Here is a 19,143-nt window from a genome sequence, read left to right as displayed (position 1 = left end):
TTCAGTTAGCTCAGCTGCAAAGTGGGGGAATTCAGAGCCCTTAAAGCCAGAAGGGACAAGTCTGCCCTTCCGTATAACCCAGGGCAGAGACTTTCCTTGAATGTATTCCTGCTTCAAGGCCAACAGCAGCTGCACTAGAGCAGATATTTTGGGAACACATCCAGTCTTGCTTTTAAAATGTCCACTGATGGAGAATCCACCACAGCCCTTGGCAAGTTGTCCTAATGGCTAATTACCTTCACTTAACATTTTCCCCCTTACAGATCACTCTGTACTAGTGACCTGTCCTCTTCAACCCCCCAATCTCTGTGTCAGCTGCAAACTTTATCAGTTAGGCTGTTCTGTTTAATCCCAGGCCACTAATAATAACATTAAAATGGCACGAGCCCAGAACCGACCTCTGTGAGACCCCACTACAAACACACCTGCTGGATGGTGACTCCCCCTTTACAATTTCATTGTGAGAATGAGTGTTGCTTCCCCCTGGGCAGGGCTGTGAGGCCTTAGTCAGTAGTAAGAAAGCACAGCAATCTCACCACCAGAAGGGGAGATTTGAATGGCTGGTGGCCCCGTCACTGTGCCCTTGGCTACTGGGTCCTTGGCCTTTCCCCTAGCCATCCTGCAGACAGGCATTGCTTCCGGTCGCCTGTCCCACCACCCTGCAGAACTATAATGAGTGTTGCCAGCTGGTCCTCGGTGCCAGATGCTGGATCTCACAGGGCAGAGCAGTGACGGATGCTCTACGCGGGCACTGCTCAGAGTCTAGCCTCTCCCTCTGCCCTGAGGAGTACAAGAGGAAAGTGAAATGGTCAAAACAGGTCATCTCTTTTGGAGTGGGGGGCTGTATACCAGGAACCCCTCAACCAAATGACCCCAAGGACCTCATGTAGCACAGCTGCTTTCTAGCTGACCTGGCTATGCATGTGGATTTGTGAACACTTTGACAGAAGTCCTGCCAGATCCTTAATCATGGGGCAGCAAAGTGCCGCATGGCCTGCGGGGATGGGGCAAAGCTGCATATTTCCCCATGCCAGCTTCACAATCAGTCATGTGTTACCAAAAGGGATTATGGCTTAAAGTGTACCCAGACACTTGCCTGTGACCTTCCTTTTAGCCCCACCATATAATGCCAAAAAGAATGAGGAGTATTTGTGGCATCTTAGACACAAATTTATTTGAGCATAAGCTTTTGTGGGCTAAAACCCACTTCTGTGCATACATATCTTCCTAATGTATTTTCCACTGTATGCATCCGATCAAGTGGGGTTTAGCCCACAAAAGCTTATGCTCAAATACATTTGTTAGTCTCTAAGGTGCCACAAGGACTCCTTGTTCCATTTGCAGCTACAGACTATCACGGCTGCTACTCTGAAACATATAATGACAGTAACAATCACCCTTGTGTGGCACCTTTCTGCTGAGACATCCAGTTACTCTGCAGAGGTGGGGACACTGTATTAACCTCTTTGCGCAAATGGGGAAACTGAATCTCAGAGACACTCACCGATGTGCTCAGTGTCCTACAGGAGGGGAACATCACACAGGCGCAGAGACCTCGGGGTGCCCTTCAGCATTGCATCCGCTCTGGGATTTCCCAGGGCCCTACGGAGGGGGTGGCATCACAGGCTCTGGTGGCTTCCCAATAACATTCCCAACCACAGATTGCCTGCACCGGCTCTTAGCTGTAGACAGTGCAAAGCAATTCCTAGCTATGTCCACAGGGGGCAGTCCAATCATCTTATCGCTGACATCTCCTACAGGAGCACCTGGAGTCCCTGTTGCAATCAAGGCCTCATCGTGCTGGGTGTAGCACAAGCACAGAGCCAGAGGCAGCCCTCAGGACACTCCAGACAGACAACCCAAGATTAGGATGGGAAAGAGACAGACAGTGCTGGGCCCAAGCCGCAGAGCAGGGCAGGGGCAGGGACAGAGCCCAGGTCTCTTGGTTCCCAGCTCAGGGCTCTGTCCATTCACTGGGTCTATTGGTGCTCATCTCTCCTGGGTCTGTGCCTCTCTATAAGGGAAACAGCTCTCCCCTTGGGTTGGCTCTGCAGCTGGTGGTCCCCAAGGAGTTGCCTGCAGGAGGAGGCAGAGGCCCCTCTGCATCAGCTTCTGGCCTGGGAGGCCACGTAGCAGAGCTTGGAGGTGGCTGAGAGACAGGGGAACCCAGCCTGGCCAGGGAAACAGCCAGCTACAATGGGAAGAATTGTCCCTTCCCATCTCTAATCCCTGAGAGAACAGTAACGCAGGCACAAGTGTGACTTTTAAGCCGACGATGTCCCTTTAAAGGACAGACAGATACAAGCCACTGGTGCTGGCAGTTACTCACAGCAAGCGCCTTTCATTTCAAGTCAATGAATACCTGGGGTTCCAGAGACAAATGTCCATTTAGTGCCTCATTAAAGCCAGCCAACCAACCTGGGGGCCGGATCTTCGCTGCGAGGGATTATTCCACTCACATGTGCCTGCCTTGCCTTCCTCCTGCTGCTGTCACGCAGCGGGGCACCAAGCCCCAGCCAGCACAGCCGTGAGGGTCGCTCTGCAGCCTGCAGTGCAGCACAGGTAGAAGCCAGACACAGGCAACGTCGGCTTGAGCCAAATAATCTTTAATCATCGTTAGATCTGCTCAATTAGAAAGCAACACAAAGGACACAGCCTTGCAGGGCATTGAGGGCCAGGAATAACTCACCTGAGTCGGGGGCAGGATCTGGCAGAATGAGCCAGTCTGGATTTCCCGGCAAGTTGACAGCCTGTGCCTGGTGCTTCGTTGGAAATAGGAAGTAAGAGAATAGGATGCAAAGATGAAAAACAAATTCAAGGGATTTGAGCTCTCTGGACTAGTAACAGGAAAGAGAGAGGAGCAGTTGTAGTTTCATATTGCGCTCAAACACCTCTTGATTTCCTCTCACTCCCCTCTGTAGCAGCACCACCTGCTGAGCAAAACCAGCCACAGTCCCATAAATGCTATAGGCGTTAGTACCAAATTTGGGCTAATCAGCCTCCCTCTTGTCCGTGCACCCCAGATACTGAACATCTGCCTTGTGTAATGCCTGATGAAATATTGTCTGTGTGCCAGAGCAGCAGGACCCGGGGAGGGGAGATCAGCTCTAGATGGTTTCAAATGGAGAGTCCCATTGTGCCCTTGGTGCATTAAGCTGAGTAGGCGACCTGATAACATGCCTTTGCCCTGGGAAGATCTCTGAATGCTCCTCTCCTCCCCTCTGCAGTGAGTGGCGTTTGCCCAGCTCCCCCAGCAGCCCTGGAAATGCTGAGTAGCAAGCTCATTACCCCCAAATTCCATTTGCAATTCTAATATAGATCTTATCTCCATTTGACAAAAGCTTCCTCTCTGGCTCTATGGACCCTGCCATCCTAGCCCACAAGAAGAGAGATTCCCGCCTTTACAATGGATTGGCTTCTCCTTCCTGCCTCAGCATCGCCTTATCTGATCCGATCCACGCAGAGAGATGTAGCTCACATCGGAAATAAGGGCACTATGTGGAGAAGGTTAATCTGCAGTTGCTTCGTTTCCCCGAGTGCAGTTCACCTGACCCTGGGTTTGCTGTGCACATGTATGCTCCCAAACTCAAATACTGGCCACTGGGAGATTGGAAGCAGGCAAGAAATGAAGCCATGGTGCTGGTCCACGTCCAGGGCAGCAGTGCAGAGGACTGGTCCCTCTTGGAATGAGCCAGGCACCCAGAGTAGCCGGTGAAACTCCATTGCATTCCTCTCTCAAGGGTCTCCTGCCATTACCTCGAGCCACACCAGCCATGGACCTGGCAGCATCCCCAGAGAGTGCCCGGCTCAGCACACATGTTCAGCCAGGCAGAGACCTGCATGGGCCCCTGACTTTCCACTGCAGACAGAAAGGGGGTGTTCAGGACCTGGTCTCTGGCCAGTCTCTCTGCTTCTCACCTCATGCTCTCAGGCCTTTCTTCAGCCAGGGTTTATCCACAGCTTTGTACTGGCTGCTTTCAAGTGACCCAACAGCTGGAGCTTCCACCACTGCCAGGGGAGACAATTCCAGATCTCAGCCTGCATTTCTCCTGTCTTAATTCCACCCCACACTCCCAGTTCTGCCCCTGTAAATCACAGGGTTTACTCCCTTTAAATGGCCACGACTGTTCTCACCTCCCCCAACCACCTCTGAGCCAGGACAGACAGATGTCCCTCTTCCAGTCATTCTTTCTCAGCCTGGTCAGCATCCTCCCGGGGATGAGGTGGCCAGAGGTGAAAGTGGTGCTCCAGCTGTGTCTCACTGGAGCTGTGTAGTGTGTAACCTTCCTGCTCAGTGCCATGATGCAGCCCCAGTTCACCCTGGTGCTGCTGTCACCTCATCAGAGCAAGGGAGACCCTGTCCCCTGGAGCTCACAATCTCAGCAGACAGCCCAGAGAGAGGAAACAGAGACATGGAGAGGAAAGGACTCACCTAAGGTCTCAAAGCAGGACAGTGAAGAGACAGGTATAGAACCCAGGTCTCTTGACTCTTGCACCGGTGCCCCACACACCAGGCCCTGCCCCCTTCCGGAGATCACCCGGGAGATCTGCTGTAACCCTCCACTGTGCCTTAAAGGTGCCAGCTCATGCCAATGTCCCTTACTGAACATCGACAAATGCACAGCTGGAAACCAGCCTGTGTTAGCATTGTTAAAACAGATGTTAGAGTTATAATGTGGTTAGTGGTTAGATTTTATGGAACCCTTCTAGGATGCTGCATGTATTAATCCTGTTTATAATATAGGGATCCCATAAAGTTAATGGTGAAATGTTTGCTCTGTAACTAGAAAGAGTTTGTTAAACAATTCCCTGCGGTCAAGGGAGAAGCATTACCGAGTGTGAAATACTAGTTACCAAAAGAGGTGTCACCTCCTGCCCACCAGGCCACTGTGGAACACAGATTTTGTCAATTGCCCCCACCCATGAAAAGGTTACATCCAGGAGGGCTCATCCCATCAGTTTGGATTCTGGAGTGAGGGTGCCTAAAAATCCCTCAGAAGGAGAAACTGGGTCTCTATGCCATCTAAACTCCGAGGGGCAAAGATTCCTAGACATACGCGAGAGATTCCCCAAGCTGCTTGGCTTGGGTTAGCCCCAAAGGAAATAAAAGAGAGCTGATTTTTTAGACAAAGGAAATGCAGTGGGTCTAATCTACCTGGATGTCAGTAAGGCATTTCATACAATTCCACATGGGAAATTATTAGTTAAATTGGAGAAGATGGAGATTAATATGAGAACTGAAAGATGGATAAGGAAGTGCTTAAGGGGAGACTACAATGGTTCATGCTGAAAGGTGAACTGTTAGAATAGAGGGAGGTTACTAGTGGAGATCCTCAGAGATCAGTCTTGGGACCAATCTTATTTCACACTTTTATTACTGGTCTTGGCACAAAAAGCAGGAGTGTGCTAATAAAATTTGCAGATGACACAAAGTTGGGCGGTATTGCCTATACGGAGGAGGACCGGAATATCATACCAGAAGATCTGGGGGACCTTGAAAAGTGGAATAATAGAAATGAGATGAACTTTAATAGTGCAAAGTGCAAGGTCATGCATTTAGGGACTAACAACAAGACTTTTTGCTATAAGATGGGGAAATATCAGTTGGAAGCAACAGAAGAGGAGAAAGGCCCAGGTCTTTGAACCATCAGTGTGATGCAGCCATGAAAAAGGCTAATGCTGTCCTGGTGTGCATCAGGCGAGGTATTTCCAGTAGAGACAGGGAAGTGTTAGTACCATTATACAAGGCACTGGTGAGACCTCATCTGGAATACTGTGTGCAGTTCTGGTCTCCCATGTTTAAGAAGGATGAATTCAAACTGGAACAGGTACAGAAAAGGGCTACTAGGATGATCCAAGGAATGGAAAACCTACCTTGAAGAGACTCAAAGAGCTTGGCTTATTTAGCCTAACCAAAAGAAGGCTGAGGGGAGATATGATTGCTCTCTATAAATACATCAGAGGGATAAAATGCCAGGGAGGGTGAGGAGTTATTTACTTTAAGCGCCAATGTGGACACAAGAACAAATGGATATAAACTGAGCATCAACAAGGTTAGGCTTGAAATTAGATGAAGGTTTCTAACCATCAGACGAGCGGAGTTCTGGAGCAGCCTCCCAAGGAGAGCAGTGGGGGGCAAAAAAACTAACTGGCTTCAAGACTGAGCTTGATAAGTTTATGGAGGGGATGGTATGCTGGGACTGCCAACAATGGCATGTGGCCAATCTGTGATTGCTAGTAGCAAAAATCCCCAATGGCCAGAAATGGGACACTAGATGGGGAGGGCTCTGAGTTACTACAAGGAATTCTTTCCCAGGTATCTGCCTGGTGGGTCTTGCCCACATGCTCAGGGTCTAACTGATCATCATATTTGGGGTTGAGAAGGAATTTTCCCTTGGGTCAGATTGGCAGAGACCCTGGGGTTTTTTCACCTTCCTCTGCAGTGTGGGGCACGGGTCACTTGCTGGTTTAAACTAGTGTAAATGGTGGATTCTCTGTAACTTGAAGTTTTAAACCATGATTTGAGGACTTCAGTAACTCAGCCAGAGGTTCGGGGTCAGTTACAGGAGTGGATGGGTGAGGTTTTGTGGCCTGTGATGTGCAGGAGGTCAAACTAGATGATCATCATGATACCTCTGGGCTTAAAGTCTATGAGTTATTATAGAAGCTTCTATTACCTTTTGAATTTAAGATTATACTTCGTGTGTGTGTGCTTACTTGGTTTAATCGTGTCAATAACTCTCATTTCTTGTTTCAGTTAATAAATCTTTAGTTCGTTTGTTATAGAATTGACTACAGGCATTGTCCTCGGTTTGAGATCTGAGTACAATTGACCTGGGGTAAGTGACTGGTCCTTTGGGACTGGGAGTAACCTGAATATTGATGTAATTTTTGGTGTAAAGTGACCATGTATGACATAGTCCAGTTTGCCTGTGTGGTAAGATAGACTGGAGTGCCCAAGGGAATGGTCTGTGAGACATGGTAAGATGGTTATGGCACGTTAGTTCACACTTGTTACGGGGCTGGGGAAGTATAATTATAGAGCATACTGGGGTTTCTGCCCCTGCCTTTCGACAGCCTGCCTAGAGGTTGGCACTCACCATCATGAGCCAGCGTGACGGGTGCATGGACAGATTCTCAGCTGGTGCCCATCAAAGCGGCTACATCAGTTCAGACATGGGGAGGGTCTGGCTGGCAGGAAGCAGCTCCCGGCTTAGCCTGGCACAGACCCTGGAGCTGCAGGGAAGGAAGAATTCCATTCCCTGGCTCTCCATGACTCTGGCTTCCTAGGCATGGCTGAGTGCAACCTTAGACCCTGCTGTATTTTATGGCTCATATCTTTGCTTTGCTTCCATAATAAATGTCCTTGACTTCTGGTCCTAGCCTGTTCCTGGAGTTTCAAGATTTCTGCCGGCACTGGGAGAATTAGACAGCCAAGCTATAATGTGGATTTAAATTAGATTTCTGGCCTCCTAATCCCAAAATTTGGAGAGAGGATTTGTTCGCAACCATGGTGGCTGGATCTTTCTTTCCATCTGCACTAAGACCCTGAGGTATCGGCACAGAATGAAAAGCTCTCTCCCGCCTCGTTCCCAGAACTGTTTGCTCTACGGAAGGTTCATTCTGGGCACAGCCGCCTGTTTGCCTTATGAAAATATTCCTGTTGGGGAGATAATAAGAACACAATTAGAAGGACTCTTGATGATCCAGAGTGTAGGAGGAATGCAAATGAGGTTAACGGTTAATTACTTATTGAAAAATTCATTATTGAGAACAGCTGATTGAAATGCAGCCTTGCCTTTACATTAGGCCTGTTTGTTCATGTTACAATGAAATAATGTCATTTGACTCGCAGTCTATTACAGCGCTGATGTGCAGTAATGATCTGAGGCCAGTGTAGTTGGGCCAGTCACGTAATAAAGCACCCTGATGAAGCAGGTAGAGGCGAAGGAAGGGACCTCTGCTCCTGCTTGTTCTCAGAGCGGCAATTAATTGTGGCTATTGTTTGAGACACACAGATGCCTTTCGTCCGCCTTCTCTTGAATTTCCATATCGTACATCAAGCTCACAGGGCAGGAGGCCCCTCCGCTTTCTGAAATAGTGCTGTCCGGCGTGGCGGTGTATTTACGGTCAGGGGGACACAATATGCAATCACTCCTCTTGTACAGGCAGTTACCTCCCTCTCATCAAGGATGCAGCTGGGGGCTGTGCACACATGGAGGCCTCTTACAGAGTCCCCAGGCTGGATGGCACCGAATGCTGCTATGTGTAGCACCGGCTGTGTGCAGCTCACACCACAAATGCTCCTCACCCTAGGTGACCACAAATGGACACTCAGACACAGGGCTAGCTGGGGTCCCTCCTAGGTAACAGCCACAGTTCCGCCGTGCTCGTCTGTCAGGTATTACAGCCCTTAGATGGGTGCAGCCTGCCCCTCTGCCGCCTGGCGGCCTGCTCCCCGCTGAGTGCTTGGGGGGACATCCCATTGCTTGGTCTCACGGCACTATCATCCCAGCTCCCCCACCTCTTGTCTCCCCTCCCCCAGCCCTGCTGTCTCTCCCCAACACTCGTTCCCTGAAACCCCTCATCCCCCAACTCTTCTTCCTCTCTGCCCCTTGACCTGAGTCCTCTTGTCCCCCCAAGCCTGGTCTCTCTTTCACTGCTCGCTGACAGCACCTCAGCACGCCCCTCCCCCAATCACCACTGCCTCCTCCCACAAGAACCCCCCAGGTGCTCCTCCAAGCCTCCCCACGCCCCCAGCATCCTCTTCCTTCTACTGGAAACCCACACTGGGTCTCTCAGGCCCTCACCTTCCCCTCTCTGCTGCATCCTTTCCCTTTGCCCTGCCCCCCACTTCCCAAGGACCCCAGCCCTCCTTCGGCAGGGTCTCTCTGTCCCCCATCAACACAGGTCCCCTCTCCCCAGCTTCGCCTTCCAAGTCCCCCATCCTGGGTCCTCACCCCAAGAGCAAGTGGGGATGGAGAAATCAGGGGAGGAGGAGATTCTGCCCATTGCTGCTGCTGCCCCAAGAACCCCAGACTGCCTTCCCCTTCCCCCAGCCAGAAGGAGGGGGCATTGTTCTGCCCAGGCTGGAAGTCATGGGAGACCCCCCCATTACACCCATGGCAGAGGGAGCTGCTTGTGAGGCTGCCACACTCTTCGCCTGGGGCAGGGATATGGGGGGAGGTGACAGAATACACAACAGTTTGGGCCCTCCCCTGGAGAGTAGTTCAAGTTACAGCTCTAAAGCAGGCAGGGCAGGGATTCAATCCTAGGTCTCCCCCTTCCTAGGCAAGTGGCCAAGCTACTAGGCCTAAGGGGACCACCACCGCCACCCTCTCCACCTTGCTGCCTTTCATGTGGGGTAGGTGAGCCAACCAGACTGGGCACCATTGGGGAGACAGGCAGAGCAGCACTCAGTCTGGGAATCCTGCCCTGACTTAGGTGCCCAGCAGCTAGCAGCATCAGTGGTGGAAACTTAGGCACCCAGGGGGCTTTACCAGGAGAAACTTTGGTGCCTGGGAAGTTAGGCACCTCCAGGGTTAGTCGGCAGCTGAGTGAGGGTTTTGAGGATCTCAGTGGTGCCTAAACGTTGGCCTTAGGCACCTAAAGTAGCATTTGGGCATCCAAGTCCCTTGGTCTAGCCCCAAATTCTCCCTTCCATAGTAGGAGTCAAACTTGGTCCTTCCTCTCTGTGTGTCCTGAGATTCCCTGGCTATATTGGCATCAAAGGAAGTGAGCTCCAGACCCGATGGCTCAAGAACCCACTGCTCCCAGCCAGTCATATCTAGGGCTGTCAGCAAGAGCTAATCCCCCAGGCCTTAGGGGAAACCTGACCTGGAAGAGATGTTTGAGGCGAATCTATATTAGCATTTACAGTCGGGTAAACTGACCATCAGCTGACACAGGTTATGACCTGACAAAACTCTCTAGCCTGGACAGGGCCTTAGCTTGGACAAAGTCTGGAGGGAACTGTCCTGCACCAGTCACTGCAGATGGCATAGCTGGGCCTTGGTTGGTCTTTTCCATCCCTTTCATCTTCCGTTCTGTGTCTCCATCTCATAGTCTCCAAGGCCGATTCCTGCCTCGCCGTTCCCCGGAGAAAAGTGGTGACGCTGGGTGTAATTCCAGCAGGAGGACACGTACCTGTGGTACTGCTCTCCCAGCCAGCACCCTAAACATAGCAGCGGCAGCGAGAGGGCTGGAAGGGGCTAGCCGCCCTACCATGTCAGATGAGATCCTACTCAGGGCTGCCGCAGCCACACATCTGTCTTCATCTCACTAGCTCAGTCACAGCTGACATGAGTACCTCTGCTTGAACTGGAAAGTGAACCTCTAGCTACAATCAAGCATACCCACCATCGCCATCAGCATTGCCCGTCCTGGGGGGAAAGATTTCCCCGTTAACATACAAATCTGAAAAGGCCCTGGGGTCCAGCAGCTAGTTCCCATCCCCACTTTCCATTATTTTCACATTCTCTCCTTTGCCACCCACACTGCATTCTCCTGGGGTGAGGATCACCTGGATGACGGGAACAGCACACAGCTCAGACTTGTCTTAGAAGAAAATGCCAAACCAGTGACCAGCTGAGAAACTTTGGCTGGTTGCCACGGCAACCAAAGGGCAGATATCCTTAGCAACAGCCCCCCCCCCAACCTCCCCTAAGAGCAACACACTGACACAACTCCGAGCTCCAAGTACAATGGGAACCTCACACCCTTAACTTTCTGCACTCTAGGAAAATGCCTCTGGTGGGTGACAATCAAATCTCTAGCCCTGAGAAGCTTCTATACTGAATGTGTTCCTTGCTATCTAATCTAGCTATCCATCTAGGCTTTGATACCACACTCACCACGGTCTCTAGACAGGGCTGATGTGAGGGGGATGCCAAAGAACAGATATATAGAAAAAGCTGAGATTTTCCAATGTGCAAATAACAAGGATTTGGGAGTCTCTATTTTTAGCACATAACTCTCAGGCTAACAGCTGTCCCACAGGGCCATGAGTCAGGTTACAAAGAGGGTTGGGGTGGGGCCACAGAGAGAAGGCAGGAGAGGTGAGGGAAGGGGCAAAGAGCTAGATTGGGACTGAGAAGAAGGGACCATATGGGTGCATGGATGTTGTGGTACATTGAAATCACATGGTGTAGGAATCAGCTAATATAGTGGAACTGGGTGGCTGGCACAATGTGTGGGAACCGGGTGGCTGGCATGATGTGAGCAAATGTGGGAGGCAGGAATGACATAGTAGCATGGAGGAACTGGATATCATAAGCAACATAGTATGTGATTGTGGTGTAGTTGGGAGTGGTACTGTCAGCACTGTGCAGGTGCTAGAATCTATGGAAATCTATTGTATGCAGACATGGGAATAGCATAAGGAGCTAGCATCTCACCTGCTCCAGTCATCCACAGAGTCATCCAGGGAAAGCAAGTGGACAAAAATGGGATGGGTGGTGAGAGGGGAAGGAAAACACTTCATAAAAAAATCCCACTTTCCAGGTCTTCTCCATCCACCAGGAAGAACAACACAGAGCATGAGCACATTGCTTTTCCTTTGGACCTTGGGTCTGATCATTGAGCAGGTTCCTCTGCTCCTCATCCTCTGAGCAGCTGGTTGTCCACTCTTCAGATTGCAAAATAGCTCTTACAGATGCTGACAGTCTCAGTATCCATATTTCGGTAGGTGCCACAATGGCAAGATGCCTCTGTTACTTTACAACAATCTCTGGAATGCTGGTTTTCTGTTCTGTTGATGTCTGTGCAGTGACACAGCAGTGAGTTTTCTCAGAGCTCAGCTGTGCTTTGGATTCAGTTGTTTTGAGTTTTTTATTCCATAAATCCAACATCATTCACTCCAATCAGAGCCTGGATGCTCCTCCCCCGAAGATTTTTAGATCAATGCAGGATAAGACTAGTGGATCACAGTGATGCCTTCTGGCCTTGGAATCTATGAAACTGTGAACAAATTGTCCTTTTCTGATGTAGGCAGAGTCTGAATGAGCTCTCCCCTGACATCAAGGGATGAGCTAGGGAGGAGGACTTCAGGATCTGATCTCGTTTGCATGAGCACACCTACCCTGCCTAGGTGCTCAGCATGATCGGAACACTTGCCCAAATGATCACTTTTGATGGATATTGGATCCCCAGTTGTATCCCCAGTTCCCTTGTTATTGGGGCAGGAGTAATAAAGAGTTGTTATCCTTGTATGAATCAAGGGCAGCAGAACTGTACTTGACATTTCCTGACTGAGGCACTCACCCTCAACTAAATGGCACTCGCTATAGGCAGGAGACATGGGTTTCAAAGGCCAGTGAGTTGAGAAATGGTGGGGACAGGTGCTTGTGTTTAGGGGTGTGGATACTGTCTAAAGATTTTAGATGCTGTGTAATAAAAAAAGCTGATTTAGACTCAATTGAGAGTCTTGTTGCACACTGCAGTGCTGAAATCACTAGTACTAAGGTCTAAGTGTTAGACCTGCTTGGGACAATGTCTCTGATGCAAAAGACTGCCCAGTGTGTACTAGCAGTGAGGCTCCCTCACTGGCAATTGGCTGGCAAGGGAGCTGGTGGAGAGGACTGAAGTGAAGCCCTGCAGAGAGGTGCAGTGAGCAGCCAGCATGTTGGCTGGTGGAGAGGAGCGGTGAGCAAGTGCCCAGGTAGTAGAGTGAGTAAGGTGCCTTCTTACCCACCACTCCACCGAAGGTGGGAGGTGAACTCTGTAGATGCACCTCTGAACTCTGGGTCTGCACTGACCAAGGACAACAACTGTCAGTGGGGTGCAGAGGAGGGATTGGCACGTTAAAGGAACTTTTGGTTGCTGGACTTAAGAATATGAGGGAAAAGGACAGTGCCCAACTAACTTGGGGTGGGTCTTTTGCTCATGGTTCATGTTTATGGACCCTGTTTGCCATGTTTTCCCAAATGAATGCCGAGTTACTTCCCTCCTGTTATTAAAAGTTTAGTTGCGACACTCAGACCATGTGCCAGAGAAAGGGGAAGTATGCCTCTCAGAGATGCCAAAGGGGTGCTGTGTAGTTGTCCCAGGTCACTGGGTGGGGACTTGTGTTTTATTGTTGAAAAGGAACCCCTTGATACTGAACCCAGCCCTTGTTGCTGCCAACTTGGACTGGCAGAAGGGTGACACTGATAAAAAAAGTTTTATACCAAAGTCCCTGACTAGCTCTATTAACAATTCTACTGATAAGTGAGCCCTCCTATGTCTGCATTGAGTCTGCAAGGCTACAAGAAATAAACAGCTGTAAACAATTATTTTTATCACAACAGTTGGATGGAATGGGAAATGAGAGCGGGTTTCAGTTCACTGGCAGTTCCAAAAAAAAAAAAAATTGGTTCAGGTCAAAAAAAAATTTCCATTTGATCCAAAACGTTTCATTTGGGAGCATTTCCCCCCTTTTTAATAAAAGCAAAGGCAATGGAGACCAGATTCACAACAGCCTGTGAAGGGAAGGAAGTGGTGGTGCTCTGCTAATAGATTAGTGGTTAGCACGCCGAATTGGGTAGAGCTGAGTTCAAATCCTCCTCCTGAACCAGGGACTTGAACCCCAGTCTCCTAGTTGCAGACGAGTGCCCTAGCTATAAGGTATTATGGGATGGAAATTGCCCCTCTTGAGGCTGTTTCACTTTGTAAAAAACATTCACTAGGCCTTGGGCCAGAAAGTGAGAATGATTCTATAGTCTAGGGCTAGGGGACACACCTAGATTCCAGTCACTCTTACGGCCAGGACTGCACTATAATTTCATGCCCCTAAAGTGATGGATTGCTCTTACAGGCATGCACTGATAGTGACACATAGGGACACTGAACGGTCCCTAACCCTGTGCATGCTGACCAGACCAAGCAGCTTGAATGGTAGCTCTGCTCCCCATGTCCATCTCAGTCTCTAACCCAAGGGATCCTCAGCCACAAATTCCATGAAGATTGCAGCTGCATGTCCATGAGCTGTAACAGCGTCTGGAACACGGGGATAAGGGGTGAAGGGGAGGGGAAGGTCAGTTACTACTGAGGCGAGGAAAACACCTTGTGAAACCCAACCGGCGTCTCAACAGAGCTGTGCTGCATGTGTGTGACAGGGAAGGGGCACGAGTACTAGGACCACACCACTGGGGTTGATGGTTTAGCTTTAGCCCATGGTATCTTTTAAGGCCAAGATTTTCCTCTGCCCTCTGCACCTGAGACACCCTTAGACCATCCAATTGACTGATAACAACCAAGTTACATCCATAAGAAAGGGAGCGAGACCAACCATGTTTCCCACCCCTGCCAAGCTGCTTTCGCTCCTTGGAGGAGGAAAAGATAGGATCCTTAGTTCACATGAGAACACATTAGCCTTGTCCCCGGCTGGAATGTTCTCAGGCTCACTGGGATCATCCCTGTGCGGCTTGTCTGCACCCTGGATTCACCCTTGATGGTTTTTCCAGGTGAAGGAATATAATAGGTTCCCGTGAAATTAAGACTGCACAGGCACTGGGTGGCAGAGTTAAGGGTGTGTGGGCAACCGTCACTGTAGCACTGCCTATTTTCCAAGCGCTTGCCTTTGCAATCTCAGTTTCATTCTTTTAACATTTGTTTTTGGTAAGGACTTAATATTTATATTACAGTCACCTGAAGAGACTCCAGCCAGGGTCCCACTGGGTCAGGCAACGTAGAAAGACACACGAAGTCACACTCCCTGTTCTAAAACACGTACAGTGCAGCATTGTGTCTTCCGTGCCAATAACGGGCCAGGGGAGCTTTGTGCAAATTCAGGGGTGTGGCCTGGTGGGTGGGTAGGCGCTAGGAGCAGCCCACCACATGCAATACGTTTCCGTGGGAGGGTGCACGTTGCAAATGGTCACAATGCTGAAAGCTGCAGTCCTGGCTGGCACTGCCTCCCGCACCCCAGCAGGGGGAGCATGTGCACATAGGTGTGCTAGGTAAGCCAGTGACAGCAGCACATAAATTATTTGTGGGTGGGAAGGGGTCAAGAAAGAGCTGTGCATAGAGGGAGCTGCTCCACATGTTCATTTTGAGGTCAGTGGGGCATGGCCTAGGTTTCTCTGAGAATCCCCAAGTCCCCCACGTTCAGCAGACTTTGCCTGGTCCTTGCCCTCCCTGTCCTCATCTCCAAGGAGAGGGAATGCATCGGGATTGCCAAGCACCAGAGCGGCTGATATTGCCACATCCTGCCTTCAAGCAGGTTGTACAAGAACCAGAGGCTGTGCTTCGTTCTGCCCCATTCTGCCCAGTTTCACAGGTGCAACCCATAATCTCCTGAATTAGCCGGTCCCTGGAGAGAGCATTATGAATTCAGGCCTGATGTGAGACAGCCCAGCTCCACTGAGCTCCACAAAGTTACAGCTCCTTACACCAGAGGGCTGGATTTGGCCCACTGTCCTTTTCGCTCCTTGCAATATACTCATCTTCCAGATACCTTTGCTCCCAGTTTGCTGAGGAAGGTGGCAAAGGGTTCGGTGAATGTCAGTTCCCTGCAGAACATCTAGTCAAGAATGTCTCTTCCTGCTCATCCCAGCCCAGTCTCCATGACAATCTCCTGCCCTCTCAACACAGTAGCAAATATACAATCCCTTCTCCCCTACTCACTTGCTACCTGGAAAAAAAGGCCTTCTGAATGTCACGGCAAATACCAATCTATTCATAACACTAAATGAATAGTCCCCATCGCTTGCACACCCTCCTGCTGAACTCCAGTGGCAGGCAGCTGCTTTCCTAGCAGCTGCTCCCCGTTGGCTTTTAGGGAATGCACTGCATTGCACCACACCATATGCAAAATTAGAGCATTTCTATTCTGGTCTTAGTTTGCTTCCTTCTAGGACTTATGAGAATGGGTTTTCTGATTGAAGCCAGCGCTCCTCAGCTTAGCCCAAAGCCTTCACAGACCCGCGAGAAGGTCGACCCAATTCATGTTAATCAACAGTCACTGTATATTCTGCTGATAGAATGACTGCATCCCTTGGAGGATGGAGTCTTCCTCCATTTAATCCTTTGATTATCATTTCCAAATCTTCGCCAGGGTTTCATTTCCATTTAAAGCTCCATTTAATATATAGCACCGGCTTTATATATTTGATTACCTTTGCACAGTCCTTTCCTCCAGGAAATGGGGTGAGAGATTCCACAGGCAGCAGAAGAGTTTGTATGAGACACTTACTGCACATGGCACAAGAGTGAATTAATATTCATAACGCCTTTGATCAAACTGTGCTGACTCTACAGAGTGGCTCAAGGATGGCGGAATTACTCCTGTAGTCCAACTGTATAAATCTGCTGAGTTTAATTTAATTAGAAGTGTTTCATACGGGAAGAAAGCTAGGGCCTGAAATAGACTTGTAAAATAAACACGATGAACTCAGGTTTTTAAGAGGGTTTTTTTCAGCCATTAAAAATGTTTGTCACTATTATTATTATTACAAATGACAGCGTTTTATTTCTAACGAAGAATAAACCTACTAGTTCACCTATTAAATATTAATTCCTGACAGCTCTGGGTGGGAAATGTTTGTCCCGGCAACAAGTTTCAAATTAAAATAAAAAAGTTTCAATTTTTCATTGACATCTTGCTTCAAAAGTTTCTCTCCAAAACCTGACAACTCTCCAAATGTTTTATTTCCTATGGCTAACAATGGAGAAATAAAATTGGGTTTCAGCTGCTGCAAACCAGAAATATTTTGGTTTGGGAGTTATAGGTGTTTCCACATTCCCTTCCCCTCCCCCTCAAATAGTTGGAAATGGACATGGACATTTTAGTTCTGACCCCTGCCCCCAGATCAGGGCTTGTCTACTTGTACAGAGCTGCACTGGTGCAGCTGTGCCACTGTAGTGCTTTAGTAACAATGCAGCTGCGCCCGCAGGAGAGCTTCTCCCATCCATGAGAGGTGGTAGCTATGTCATGATGTAGCAGCGTCTACACTGGGGGTTAGGTCGGTATAATTATGCCAGGCAAGGGCATGGATTTTTCACACCCCTGAGTGATGTACTTATTCCAATGTAAGTTTGTAATGTAGAGCTGGTCTAAGATTTCAACCAGCTCTAACTAACGTGCAGCTCTTTATTTCACTGGATATAAAAATCACTTGGCCAAATTCTGCTTGTCGTAACAGCAGTGTAAATATGGAGTGACAGAGCGATGGAACCATTCAGAATGTATTGCTGTGTACGGGCAGAGCTGGAACTGACACCTATGCATTAAGGCTGCCTGAACACTTTCCTTTACAATATCCCGTGGGCTGGTCTACACTGCAAAGTTATATTGACATAGTGATGTCTCAGGGGTGTGAAAAATCCACACCCTGTGCGAGGTAGGTATGTTGACCTAACCCCCGGTATAGACAGCGTTTTTCCATCAACGTAGCTACTGACTCTTGGAGAGGTGCTGGGAGAACCCCTCCTGTCGCTGGAGTATGTGTCTGCATGGAAGCGCTACAGTGGCAGTGCTGTGGTGCCAGGCACCGGAACTGAGAGCAGGGCGCCTGTCTCTCCCACGCTCTCCCTGCTGGGGCCAAGCAGTGAGGAGGAGCAGGAAGCTGCTTGACTGCAGTGCAGAGTGGTTTGGCCACGTTGGAAGTGCAGGCTGCAGGGACAGAACAGGAACCCAGAGGAACAGAGGCTTCCTTGAGGTAATGGAAACTGAAGGGGATGGAGCTGAAGGGGCCTGGTGCAGAAGGAGGGGACACGTTGGGGACAGGGCAGAAAGGGACAGGCTGGAGAAGGCTGTGCCAAATCTCCAGGCTCAGCTGTGCTGTCAGTAATAATGAGAGAACACTCGCTTCCAGAACCTGGAGCGGAACCCAGGAGTCCTGATTCCCAGCATTCCTCCTCCAAAGTCTGGAGTCATCCTTCTCAGATGCTGCTGTACATGGAAGCTACTAGCCGCCTACTGTTATCAATTGCTCCAGAGGGCCATGCTCTTCCCAGAGAAAACCAGTCTGGGTTTGTGGGGGGTGGGAGAATATTCTGGCTGACCTCCCTCTCAGTGGCATCTGTGGGGGTGCAGCAGGAAGAGGCTTGTTGCTTGAAGGGGCTGCATCGGCTTCATGGGTTTCTGGGGCACAGATTTACTCTTCTAAGGTCAGACTGGCCCTCTACAGCTCTGAGAGTGGGACTGCCGGGTTTGCGGGGCACCACTGCAGACCTGGGCAACAGGTTCTGGACAAATCATTTATTCACCGAAAAATGCAGTTCCCGTTGACCCAGAACTATTTGTAAATTTGCCAACTAGTTAGGCACCATTCACAAAATGGCCGGGGTAAGGGCCGACCACCTTTAATTAAATAGTTATTGGTGCAGAAACTTGAGTGTCTTGCCTTCTAGCAGCGTGCCCTACCTATGGGGGTCTAGAACCATTCATCCTCTCTCGCAATGCATGTTGAATTATTTAAACACAGTGGAACAGGAGAGAGGCCCACTCTGGTCTCTCCTTTAGCCCAGTGGTGAGGGTACTTCCCAGCTGCCTGAGACACCCACGTTCAAATTTCTTCTCCACTTCTGGCGGGGGGAACTTGAATACCAGTGTCCCTTGTCCCAGCTGAAGGTCTTAACTACTAAGCTGTAAGTTGAACGGTAGCAGCACCTCCGCCAGTGGCCATCTGGTGGATCTAGCCCTTCATTTCTTTTGCTTTTATTTTTAAAAAAAGTGCCAGGAAACAAAACATTGAACCTCACCTGAAACATGTTTTTCCATTTGCAAAAATTTTCAGAAGTTTTGGTTTGGGTCAAGACACATTTTTCACCCTGATTCTTTGGAATTGCTGGTGAATCAAAACTTCTGTGATTCACCCCTCTCTACCCTGCAGGCACCAGATCCTTACCAGGTGGAACAGAGAGTACTGCCAACTCCCGGGCTCAGAAATCATGAATCAGGCCAAAAAACAAACAAAACCCTCCACAACAACAAAAAACATGAGCTCGGCCCAAAACTTCAGTGATTTTTTAAAAAACATGATATTGTGGTTTGGGTTTTGAACTCCCCCTCCCCTATGTGTGTGACAATTAGCACTGCCAACTCCTTCAAGTGTATGTGGGGAAGGGATTTTGGCTCACTCCTACACTGCCTGACAGGGCTGTCCCTAGCCATTTGGGTGCCCTAGGAAACCCCCCTGTGGGGGAGCTGTGGGGGGCCACTGG

The 19,143-nt window shown here is 49.5% G+C and overlaps 1 long non-coding RNA gene across 1 annotated transcript; it reads left to right on the top strand.

Annotated features, from left to right (window-relative positions):
* Positions 1-6,126: 6,126 nt before the first annotated feature.
* On the top strand, positions 6,127-18,668 carry LOC115637390. The gene is made up of 3 exons (XR_003997258.1): positions 6,127-6,227; positions 14,661-14,665; positions 18,654-18,668. It is a non-coding gene; the product is annotated as an uncharacterized LOC115637390 (long non-coding RNA).
* The last annotated feature ends 475 nt before the right edge of the window (positions 18,669-19,143 follow it).

The sequence above is a fragment of the Gopherus evgoodei genome, chromosome 19 (assembly GCF_007399415.2).
Source record: "Gopherus evgoodei ecotype Sinaloan lineage chromosome 19, rGopEvg1_v1.p, whole genome shotgun sequence".
Lineage (NCBI taxonomy): Eukaryota > Metazoa > Chordata > Testudines > Testudinidae > Gopherus > Gopherus evgoodei.
This window is presented reverse-complemented; position numbering and strand designations above follow the sequence as displayed.